This window comes from Coloeus monedula, assembly GCF_965178545.1.
Source record: "Coloeus monedula genome assembly, chromosome: 18".
Classification (NCBI taxonomy): Eukaryota; Metazoa; Chordata; class Aves; order Passeriformes; family Corvidae; genus Coloeus; species Coloeus monedula.
Window position 1 is genome coordinate 7,305,856 of NC_138798.1, and position 12,862 is coordinate 7,318,717.

Consider the following 12,862-nt stretch of genomic DNA (forward strand, 5'->3'; position numbering starts at 1 on the left):
GAGGTGGGGAGCGAGCTGCTGTCCCGGGGCTGCAGTTCTTTCCAGGAGAGCTGCTGTCTCCAAGTGCCACACAGCGAGCCCAGCCTTTGCCAACCGTGTCCTGGGCGTCCTTTCCAAGTCAGACTTCTTTACCTGTCAAGTATAAGGCAAGAGATTAAGGTGTATTGTTCACCTCAGTATATTGTGATGTTTCTCTCCAAGGCTGAGGATCAGAAACTTACTGCAGGGGGGAGAGTTTTGCTAAAGAATCAAAGCAAAGCCCCAAGGAGGGTTTTGCAGGTCTGGCTTTTTGATCTAGCTCAAAACTTTGTTCAAACATTGGATGGTTTCTATATGTTTGAAAAGGATAGAGGCTTTTGCTGGTTTTGTAAAGCTAGATCTCAAAATCCAGGGCAGAAGACAGGCTCAGCCCTTAGCCCATCCCATCAGGCTCTGGAACTGATGCAGTCTTCCTGAAATCCCCCATAAAGCAGGCAGAGCCACCCTGCTCCTTGGCATCACAGGAGGCAGTGGGTGCAGGTACGTTCATCCTGCCTGTCCTGCAGCTGCAGGGCTGGGGTGCCAGGGGGCACAGAAGCACACAAAGCAGCAGGATGTGCCTGCCATCTGAGCGACTCCCACGGGTGCTCAGTAAAACCACGGGAATTGGACTTTTCCTCTCCTTTTATTAGTTACAAATGATTTTTCTCTCCTTTGAAGGATTCCTACCACCTGTTCCTGTCAGCCAGCAAGATTTGCTTTAGAAGCTCATCTTAAAAAGGGAGAAGGGAGGGATGGGGTATTTCAGGAGCCTTGAACCACTGAGAGTTTGCCTTTGGAGATTCACAAGGGACGAGCAGGAACTGGGAATGCTGTAGGGAGGTATTAAATGAGGCCCTTTTGTTTCACTCCTTGTAGAGCATGAAAATGCCCAAGGCATGAATACTCTGTTCGGATTATTCTTGAACATTTAAATGTCTGTTCTGGTAATTTATAAAATGAAGGGGAGGGAAATGCCTTACACAAGGAAGAAAAGGGAGACCTTTACTGGCATCCAGCACTGGTATCTGGGGAGTTGTTCTCTGCTGCTGTGGGAACAGGGGGAGAAGGTGGATTTATCTTGTGGATGCAGCAAAGCTTCAGTCCCCAGAGATGTGGTGTGGCATCGGAGAGGCTGACTGCTCCCTCAGTGTCTTTCTCCTCCTTTCATGATGGAGAATATCTTTGCTTCCTTCCTGCCACTCGTGGTTGTGTTCAGTCTTGAAAGAGGACAGGATTTTTCAGAAACATGCAGCACCCAGCATAAGGGGAATCTGGCTTTGGTTTTAACAAATTCATGGGAAGAAACGTACTCATTCAGAGCAGGTTCTCCGAGCCTCTGGCAGGCTGAGAGCTCACTGGGAACAGCCCAGCTGAGAGCCAGCCTGCCTGCGAAACAAAGGGCTGAGGAGAGCCCTCTTAAAAACACAGGAATACTAACTGTCTGTGAGAGATTTTTCCATCATTTCCCCTGCTTCCCATCTCTACATATAAAATAATGGGTGCTCTGTCCCTCCTGGCCTAATTCCTGCTTGTGGAGTGACCATAAGGTAGAATGTGATAGCCCAGTCATTGCCATTAGCCATGAGCATAACCTGTAACAAAAGCACTGTTGCTTGTGTTCTTCTTGTGGCAATTACCCCACTGTGAGGTCCACAGCCCCAGCATGGACCAGTGCTACTGTTTTCTGTCTTCTGGGAACGCTGACAGAGCAAAGCAAATATAGGTCACTTCTCTGTTAGGGTGAGGAATCAGGAGGATGGTGTGGATTTTATTATTTTCAGATATTTGGGCTAGAGGCTCTCATGCTGTCAGAGCTGAATCATCTCTCAGCCAGTTTGCACGCAACATATGTGATAGATTTTGCAAATGAATGTTAATGTGGGAGGAGGTGGTTTCCCCTGAAACCAACTGCTGGCACTTTGGAGTGTTGTCCTCAAAAACAAAACCATATTGTGTCCTTAAAACCAAAACCAGTGGCACCAGCCCTTGGCTTCTGCCCCTTGAGAGATGAGGCATTTCATTTGTAATCGTTGAATTGATTAACCATTTCGGGGTCCATTAGAACAAATGAATTTCCCCTCCTTGCAAGGATCTAGGATGTCATCTCCAGTTAGTTTAATATGAGCAAAAGTACCTCAAACCATTGCTGAAGGGCTGAGATGAGGAGCTGCGTTGTTGCACTTCTCTGTGAGCCTCTTTGGTACAGAAGCTATAAATTGCTTCTTACTGTGCTAAGATTTCCTATCAGTCGCAAATACTTACTATTTCTGAGCATTCCCTTGTGCAGAGGGCAGCACTCCTCCAGCCTGGGGGATCTGGAGTTGGTGGGGAGCAGGTGGCTTTGGGTAGAGATGGAAAGGCTCAATTCTGACTTCACAGAGAACTGCTTGTAAGGAAATACAGATATAATGAGTGAATGATGTTGTCTGCTGTGCTGATGTAGAGCGGAAACTCTCGAGAATTAGCTTGGACCCCACTTTCCCCTCCTAATGTGCAGGAATCTGGGAATACAGGAATTTGCCAGACTCAAGTAGCTGCTTAGTACTGGACTCTAGGCTTGTTTGTGTTTGTGCAGTTTGGAAAAACTGTGACATGGAGAGGACTTGAAGGAAAAACTCAGAGTGAATTCAGTGGGATTGTTGGTACACATGGCAAACATGTAAAAACAAGAATATAAATTATGCAGCAATTACTGTCTTGGAAAAGTATCTGCAGGCTAAGCCCACATACTTGTCTCTTTTCTTTCACCCAATACTGAAATGAAAATGTGCAGCAGTTTCAGACCAGACTATTCCTGTGATTATCTTTGCAGAAGTCTGAGCCTGTACGTGTTTGTTGCCCAAGACAGAGGTTAGATGTGGCAGTCCCTGCCCAATTCCATCTCCGAGGGTAACATGGGGGTTGTGAGAGTGGCTTTGCTGGGAAGTGGGAGAGCTCAGAGCCATGTGCTGCTGGGGCTCCTGCAAACCACAGGCAGCAAGAAAGCCAAATACCTCAGTCAGTAAGGCAGAAAATATTCTCCTGAGTGACTTCCCTCATTACAGTGAGTAGTCTCATGCATATCAGAATCACAAGGGTTTTCCATGGCCCTGACAACCTGCTGCAGATTCCATCCAGCAGCTTTGTGGAAATTGTTGTGCTTGATGACCTTTGCAGGGCCACTGCAGTGTATGTAAAGGGACCCCAAGGAGTCAATGGGAAAAGGAGTGTAGAGCACACATTTGGGTTTGCAAGTGCTGAATGACTGTTCCAGGCTTTTTGCACATCCAGGCTGGCATCGCAGCAATCCGTGCTGCCTTGCACCCTCCAGCCTTGTAAGACTTTTTTCCGCAGCCATAAACCCTCACGCAAGAAGAGATTCAAGGGTACCTTTTCATTAATAGGGTGTGATTCCATTGCAATGCACAGCACAGTGTTCCTCTGTTAGGTCTTACTAGATGCCAGATCATACATTATCCTCCAACATATCCAGCACTAAAATATTTCCAAAATTTCTACTGCCCATTGAAGAATTCACACTTCATCAAAGGAGGAAGCTGGAAGGAGCTTTGCAGCTGTACTTCCCACACTGAGATCATGCTGAAGGTGTTTTCCTTCTGCAGTGTAGTGAAGTGTTCTTTTCTTTGCCTTACTGCATACCAAACCACTCTTTCTTGTTTAGAAGGAAAAACCAATCATCCCTCACGCTTTTCTTCTCAAGCATTCTGCAAAGCCATCCTTCACATGCTGTTGCATTCTCAAAGTGTGGCTCCTATTGCACCAGGTGGGACAGAAAAGATTTTTCGGACCATGCAACACCTTCCACTGTGGGGAGTGGAAACACAGTCACAAAAAATCAAGGATTGAGAACTGAAGTGAAGGAAAGCTCCTCTGTTCTAGAGCTTTTGTTAGCAGTCGTTAATAAGTGTGATTCACGTGCAAGACAGTCCAGTTTTCTTGATAGGGTGTGTTTAAAGGAAGAGTGAATTTTTTCAGTCTTAAAAAGCAAAAGGCCATCTGTGACTTCCTGATGCTGTTTTCAAAGGTTTTTTGCCTGTGCTGTGCTGTCAGTAGCTGTATTTATTCATTGCTCACTCTCTGAATTAAAATGTTGAGGCAGCTCCTGACATGCTTCTTCCAGCGCATCCTTTTGGAGTGAATATTTGGTTGCCATAGGGACCAAATCCAAAGGGCACACACCATTCAAGTAAATGTTCCCCGATTAACAACTTGCAGCTTGTCCCTTAAATATTTTAATTATCCATGATGCAACTGGAAATGTTGTTGAATATATTCAGACTGTTAGTTTCAATATCTCAATTTTTTAAGATGCAATTGCAGCAGCTCAGGAGCTGGACTTTGACCGTGCAAACAGGAGTGAGGCCTTACTGCTTTTGAGCTTGCAGGAAAATTCTTCCAGTTTCTCTTCATCTTGACCCTACATTGTCAACCAAGTTAATGGAAAGAGGTCCTACTGCACAACTGCTAGCAGAATGGAGGCAATTCGGGAACAGCTCAATATGTTGGTTTAGGGTAGCAATATGCTGCTGCTAAATGCAGGGAAAGGATCTGCCTGGAAGGTGCCTCCTTGTGCCTGGGAATGAAGAGGGAGGGCAGTGGGAGACAGAGGGTATGAGGAGCTGCTGGTTGGAAAGCAGTGGCCCCACTTGACAAGCACTCAACCTCAAGTGTTGTTTTCACAAATTATGAGCATATTAGCACTAATGTGACAGCAGCTACTGAGCTGTGAGGGCTGGACATAACAAATAAACAAGATGGGATTTTGCTAATTTGTGCACGGTCAGTCACTCCTCTTGGTTCCTGCTTAGCAGAGACTCTGTCCCCTTGCAGCACAACTTTGCATTCTCACAGCTCCAGCCATAACATCAGGTACAGACCTCAGTCACGTTACTGAGACTGTTTCTGAACAGATCTGTTTGCCACCCTTTAGGGAGGAAGAAAACTGTTGTTTGGGCTCTTTCTGCCTCTGCTGCAGTCAGGAATAGATAATCTCCCAGCCTTCCTTTGGTAAAAGCTGCCTGTGTGCCTGGTGGGAAGCCATGGTAAGACCCCAGCAGTAACACTGCCCCTCTACCTGCTGCTTTTCTGGTGTTGCCTGGTCTGATGCCATGTTTCCATGACAGCAGCAAGGGGAAGCAGCAGGAATGTGACACCCATGGTAGGCAGGAGCCAGTAGCCGTAGGCTGAAGAGTAAAGTATGAACTCGTCTTGATTAGCTCTGTGGTGTGGGTCCATCACCACTTAATTGGATGCCAATAGCTCCCCTAATGAAGGATGATGGATGGGGCTCCAGGGCTGTAGGAAGGGGCCAGCCTGTCAGAAGCAAGAATGCTCAGAAAAACATCTCTCACCTGGAAAGGACGGAGAGCCAAGAGCTTGAGCGCAGACAGTTCTTCTTTCATAGCATCAGGACAAGCATCAGTTGTCTTCCAAGGCAGAGGGGGGGATTTCTGTGACCCTGCATACGTTTGGCTGGTTAGGGCAATCATCTGTTCCCAGCAGAGATGATCTGGTGTTTCAGAATGTTCTTTCTTGCCTTTCTCTGGTTTTGGTTAGCAAGTGTGCTTTCTCAGCCAGACGTTGACTTAACTTCTCCAGGCTGGAAGATCCGAAAGGTCATTCATGCTCCTCCGGAAAAGTCTCACTTTCTGATTTTACTTTAAATCATTCTTTGGGAGTTTGGAGCTCTCTGATGTCATTTAAAAAAAAAAAAATCAAAACCTTCATAAAACTGTGCAGATGAAACAAAATTGTTGTCTTAGCCCACACAGGGTATTATGCAGCCTGGCAGATCCCTTCCTTGTAGCAATAAGAAAAGGATTTGGCATTTAACCTCTTGAAATTAAACCAGAGTGTGAACTTCAATAGTTCAATCTTATCAGGGCTTTGCTAGAATAACAAATTGTGAAAAAATGTAATCATGTCTCCAATGTGACCTTGGCAGATCTGCCTCTGTGATGTGAGAGATTAGGTAACTCTAAGCAGATGTCTGTTTATTTTGAAAATAATAGTTATAAAATCTTTCTTTTCCCAGTTTGTTTGCACTGCCTGTGAAGGATATGACAGAGAGAATTGTGGTCTGCATGGAACTCTGTGTAACAAGCTGCTCTATTATGCTGAGCAGTAATTGCTCTTGGAGGTTTGAGTTATTGATCTATTGGTGGGGGTTCAATTTCAGTGTAAAGACCTGTGTTCATGATTTAATTGGAGTGATTAATAACTCACTCGCAGGCTAGATGGGAATCGATATGGATTTGAAACAGCAAAAGTAGTACATTTTCTCTGGTAATGTAGTAGTTGATGGTTTATTATTTGCCCTTGTTTGCCTAATTAAAATCAAAAGATTCCTTGGTTTATAACAGTTCTGTCTGTTTAAAAGCTTACAGCTGGAGTTGAGGATGTGTGCTTGCTTGCTTTCATATTGGGGGAGTGTCTTTCTAAATAACTTATTTACCTTGTTGTTTATCTGTCACTCAGATTAGATGTACAATAGGCCATCACACATTAAAAAAACAGAACAAGGCAAACACACCTTTCGTATCTAACTGCAAGAAGCTTTAGTAATGATTTCTGGCCAGAGAAGTAGCATGGCTTCTACGTCACTGGTTTGTAGGCATTCAGCATCTGCTTAGGAGCAGTGCTGAAGAGATTCAACCCATTTGATTCACCATTATAGCCCTAGATTAAAAAGCCTGTATGAAACTTTCAATCTCATTACAACGCCAGCATCCACAGTAGGTGCTTTAGCTGCAAATCCAGTTCCAGCTTTGCATTGAGACATTGCTAGAAGCAGCATTGCTAGGAAAATGCAGTGTGACTTACTTTGGGGGGATTTGAATGGTGATCCTTCTTCTTTATGCTGTGGCCCCAATCCTTGTGTTTGGCACCCATTTTCATTCAGCTCCTGCAGCTTTGGTGTTGTCATCATGCATGCTTACAGCTAACATGCCTCGATAGAGCATGGAAAGCTCTCAAATCTCTAGGAATAAAACATCCCATTAAAGAACCATAAAGCAGCAAATAGGCATCAAGTCCATAGATCTTAATGCTGTTGCTCCTCAGTTTCTGCAGGAGGGGGTGAAACCTCTCTGTGCTTCAAACTTTCTCAACAAAGGCTCTTGTCTACAGAGCTGGCTGAGGAAAACATTGTGTAGTGCATTTGAATCTTTTTGCTTTGTGGAGTTAAGCTTTCTGGTGGACAGCAGATCCCTATGTTCAAATTAATACTAGTGATGGCAGACCTTTTCTGACCTTTTCTTATTGATTAACATTCACAAACATCTTGGTATATACATGAGCCACAGACTGAAAACACTAGTCTGGATGGAGGTGTTTTAATTTTAAATAGGTACTTCTTTAAGAAATCTTTCCTACCTGTCCTGGAAGAATCAAAGTAAATATAAGTTTGCCATGCATGAGTTTCTGACTGGGGGAGAAACTTTAATCATACTGAGAGTGGGAGATGCAAAGCCCTCGAGGTGGTCGGAGTAACCTGAAGCCCTTGGGCTGCATCAGCATTGCTGGGGTGGTGGTGACCGACACGTGGCCAGAGCCGGCTCTGGGGAGTGCCCACAGGATGTGTCCATGAGAGTGCAGGAGAGAGGAACTCTCTGCTCAGGTGTGCTCCTAACATGGAAATCGTGGAGCATGTCAGCCCTTCATTCTTGGGAGTTGCTGGCTCTCTGATAAAAATGAGAGCTGCTTTCCGTGTCGTGACACATGAAAATGACTCGAAGATATTGCACTTTTAAACTTGGGCACTTCGGGAGGGAGGGTGGGGGAAGACACCCTTGGAAGTTAATTCTGAGGACCAAGCTGACAGCTTTTTGCCACTGTTGCTTTCTTCTAGGTTGAAAAGCTGAAGGCTTGTTACAGCCCCAGCATACAGCAATCTAGCAGGTTAAATGACTTGGGCAACACAGTTTATTAAAACTGGCAAGTGCTCGCTCCAGTTCTCTTCCTGATAGTCAGGGCTGCCTGGGAGAGTAATTGATAGTGGCAGCTGTTCGGAGGGTGTTTCAGATTGCGGCGGGGCGATGTGACTTGACAGACAGCTCTGTACAAATGAACTGAGTGATAGGGGACGAATCCAGACTGGGCTGGGAAGCCCCTTCCCACTCGGGCTTGGGAATGGGCTGTGGGAGCAGCGCCGGGAACAAAGGCCGGCTCCACGGCCGCGCTCGGCAGTGCGGGTTCGGAGCCGGGCTCCAGGGTTTGTGCTCACACTCAGTTTACTTTTCTCTGTGGGAAAACACTGTAATTTTTTGTGGAAAATCCGCCAGGAGCCCGTGATATTCAGAGGAGCCCATGGCACAGGAGAACATTGTTTTCACACAGCCTCATGCGTAGTTCTGCTGTCGTGATGGAAACTTGGCCTTTGCTTCTCAGTAATGTTAAAAATCGTTGTGTTGCACACCATGGACCCTTCCAGACAGTAGTTTTATGTGCAAGTCCCATGTCTTTATATCTTATCTTGAGCTGATTTGCATTAAAATAGGTGGAGGAACTCTGTGCCCCCTTTGTTGGGGAGCTTCTGTGCTGTAGCTCTGCTTGCCTTACCTTTGCAAAGCCTAATTGCTTAAAGTGTAAAGTAGTGCTACCCTCCTAAAATGCAATGAAAAAGCCATTTATATAAAAGCAAAAGCCATCTAGGGATAAAGAATTAGCACTTAAATATTGATTTTCACTTGTAAGCACTCTACCATTGTCAGTGTTATCACTGTCAATGCAAAATGCTTTATTCTCTCTTCTGCTTATGATGTGTTGCATATCCACAATACATTATGCAGAAGCCTAAAAGTTCAATTTAAAATAAATTAAAAAAAAAAAAAAACAAAACACAAAATGTTCACTGACATTCATTTAGTTATTTCTGTTGTAAAGTCCTGCTCTTCTTTAGTTGTTCCCCTGGCTGATGCTTCAAAACTCTTCTCTGGGACTCATCAACTCCCTCTGAAATTCTCAGCTTCTTGCCATGTGTAATTCCTGTAGTGGTGCTTTTGTAGCATTTCTTGCTGGAATATGGAGCAGGGTTCACCACAGCCAGTCTGGCCTGCGTCTGTTTTCAAGGATATGTACAGGGCGGATAGATGGGCTACAGATGGTGGTTGTTGTGTTTCTTGGGAAATTGCCATTGGTAAAGATGTCATTGATGGATGTAGGAGAGGAATTTCTTTCTCATATCACCCCATCACCCTTGCTGTTTGAATGCAACAAGGGAGACTGCAGAGGGAGGCTGCAGAAAGACGTCTGAATGACTCCACTTTCCTTTTTTTCAAGAGACAAAGGAAAGGCGTGCAAGCAAGATTAGATTATTTCCAATCACGTTGTACGTGTGTTGACAGTCCCCTTTCAGCAGCAACCAGCAGCTTGCAAAGAGCAAGAGGCAGGGCTGGAACTGCTGTTGCCCTAAGTACTGTTTGTATAACACAGTAACTGCTTATTGGAGTTCTCAAAGCAGCCTTTACATGTTTAATCCCTTGCACTTGAGCTACTCTTAATCAGCTTGAAAGCAAATTCCTGTAACAGAAAGGTTTAATTTGTGTCTGGGACTTTCCGTATTGTGCTTAGCCTGCAATGCCGTGTAGTTACATGCTGGCAGGCATGTCACCCTGTGCAGCCTTGGGGATGGGCAGTGCACGGTTATTCCAGTCATGGATTCAGAATTCAGGCAACTTCCAGATGGGGTCTTGGCTGATGGTCTCTCAGGTTCAGGTAACTCCTCCTGAAGAATGCTTTATACAGTAATTTAAGCTGTAGTTGCCTTTGGGGTTTCCCTTAAACTTCACCTCTGGTTTCTGCAGATTTACAGAGCAGTAGCTAAAGCTCTCTGTGCTTTTAAAAATTGTTACTTTTTTTCTTTACCAGTTGAAGTTGGAATTGGATGTAGCCCAATATGTAGGGAGGTTAACATTTTGCAACACTCCAAATGAACAAATTAGTCAATCAGGGAGGCAAGAATTACTAATCCAAGGTTGTTGGAGGTTTTTTTCTTGTTAGAGTAGATTCAGCCTTTTCTTCCCTGTCTCTCTCACTCAGTCATCATTCATCCCCATGAGATCAAGACATGTTTCACTGTGTGTTCATTTAAGAAAACCTCTCAATGGAAGAAGTCCAAGGTGTTTGGTTAGAAAATAAACAAAAGTTGGCATACTCAAAAGGGGTAGCGCTCTGCACGGTGGAGAGTGGCAGATGTGATCCAGCCTTCCTGTAGCATGGCTGGAACACGAATCATTACAAATGTCAGATTTCCTGTGAAGGGACAAGCTGAACTGACATGCGTTCAGGTTTAATTAAGGTTGAATTATTGGAGCTGACTGTCAAGTCTTAGGCAAATTGGCTCAGCCTGTTATCATTAAGCATGAAAATTACTCTAGGACTTGGTAAAAATAAACACATTTTTGCTTCTAGAACGTCGTGGTGTGGTCAGGTGGGTCTGTGTTTTTGTTGGGGCAGTTGTGCTCAGCTCTGTAGGCCCATCTGCTCAGGAGGGCAGGATTAGGAGCCCAAGAACAGAAATTTCTGAAAGGATCTCAATGCAACCTGATCCAGCTTGCACAAAAGGGAATATTTGCTTGGTTTCCTTGGGATATTCCATATGTGAGCAGCAGTCAGCCTGGTCAGAGCTTGGGCACACAAGAGTGTAGTTCCCTTCAGAGCGATATTCAAGCATCCTGCAGAGAAACTGCAGAGTTTGAGATCCTGATGAGAATGGGCAACATCTCTCATTAAAATCATTAAAATTAACTTCCTGAGGGATTTCAGGAAAGATAGCTCAGAGACCTCCATGTGTGCACTGCAGTCATCAGGAGGAGAAACAGCAAAGTCACCAAACACCAGGATTCTCCCATTCCTGTGTGGTGGCTGAGAAGGCCTGGGGACTCTGCTCTCTCACTTTTTTCCCCTCTGGCCCATGAATTCACATCATATCTTTCCCTTCTCAGTGCTTCTGCTTTTGTGCAACACGGCTGCAAAAGGAGAGAAGATGCACTCTTGCCTGTAGCTTTTCTGGCAAGGGGGAAAGCTGGCATGTGGGTATTTTCATTGTTGTCAAGAACGAAACACAAAAATATTGCAGTACTGCATCCTGGGAGATGGAAGTTGGCAGCAGGAACTAGTCATGTACCCCTAGTACTAACAAACACAACCAGGCTTGGCTGGTCAATTCAGTCAGCAAGGGAGCCTGAGCTTTTGCCTTGAGACAATTGCAGATGAGAACTAATGCTGAAACCACAGGGAATCAGCAGTTGCACATAAAACTGGTCAAACAGCTGCTTTTAATGTGGGACTTTATTGATTTGTTTTGGATCTAATTGACTTTTTACTCAACTAACTTTTGTGGTGCCAGTGTGTTTTGAATATACACCATTAGTCTACATTGCCTATAATTACACAATATGAAGTTTAACTCTGTAGGAGGAGGCCTGTTGGATGTAAAGAGCTAATGGGCTCTGAGGAAACCTATGCTCAGGAATGAAACCCAATTGCTTTTAATGGGTAGCTCCTGAAAAATAGTGGAATCTACAGCTGTGAACACACTTGCTCCAAAATGCCATGTGGGGAGCCCTGGCTTGACTAGGCAATGACAATTTTTCAATCGTTCGTAATAAAATCTGAGGAAAGTTTACAAACATAGGTGGCGTTATAAAAAATAATGGTACACAAGAGCACTGAGAATTTAACTTTAAAAATAAATTCTAAATAGCATTGGAACCAAGTCTAGCTACATCTCACAACCAGTTTACCTGGGATGCATGGATTCGTATTTGAAAAAGAAATTCACTGAAATGAGAGTTAGCCTCATATTTATTGTAGAGAATAATTTAGGATCTCCAGACATTGTGTCAAACCTGTAAAGATATATAAGGTGCTGGAAAGTACAGTGTTGATAGTACTTGCTGCCAGCCAAAACACTGGTGTTTGGAAAGGCTTCTGTTCCTGTTACTTGTGGGTTTGAGGCCCCAAGACCTCAAGACATTTTCAGCTGATAAATATAGTTCATATGTTTCCATTCGTCCTCTTCTCACATTCTGAATTTATACATATGCAGTGATGAGCTGATTGATTGATGGATGAAGGAAATGGTGCATTGGTGAGAGTGCAAGCAGAGCCAGAAGCAGTGTGGGAAGCTGCCTTTTATCTCAAGGAAGGAGATGCCTTCATCATGTAGGCATTCTGGGTACAGAACATGAGCTGGTGTGCTGCAGGCTCTGATTCATCGCTGTCCTCCTCCCATCCAATGCCAGCATGGTGGCACTCAGGCTGTGGAAGTGACAGTGGGGACTCTGGCCTCGCATGGGCTGGTTCACAAACGCCTGGCCAGAGCATCTGCACGTCCAGAATTAGCTCATGGTGTGTGTTGTGTGTTATTTCCACACCCTCCTACATCAGGAACTGGCTCAGTCCTTTGATGAGACGGGAGAATTTCAAAGGTGGAATTTGTTTGTGAGGGTGTTGGGAGCATGTTAATGAGTGTAGGTAGCATCTCTTGCGTGTCTGCAAGGCAGCGAAATGCAGGCAGCCCCCGGCACGTGTTGGTGGGTAACAAAAGCATGTCTCCTAAAAGTCAGAGGTGCTGTGTGTGCATGGCGGGGGTGTGAGTGTGAAACACACCAACAATGTTAGGTCCTGTAGCCCATGAAGAGCTTTTCTTGTAATTGTGGGTATGCGTGCACTCAAGGATACACAGATTAGGGCGAAAAGGGAGTTACAGTGGGAGTTGAATTGCTTTCATGTTGGTCTTTTCAGCTGTCTTCGACCTTTTGGATACTGGTTGATCTGAAATATCTCTTCTTTCCTCCCTTTTTCCTTTCCAGCCTTTTAACTCTTTGGGATGCTTTGT

At 44.7% G+C, this 12,862-nt stretch overlaps 1 protein-coding gene across 14 annotated transcripts in view; it reads left to right on the plus strand.

Moving 5' to 3' along the window:
- FBRSL1 (fibrosin like 1) overlaps positions 1 to 12,862 on the plus strand; it is a 508,752-nt gene that overhangs the window by 467,928 nt on the left and 27,962 nt on the right. The gene's annotated exons all lie outside the window — the stretch shown is intronic.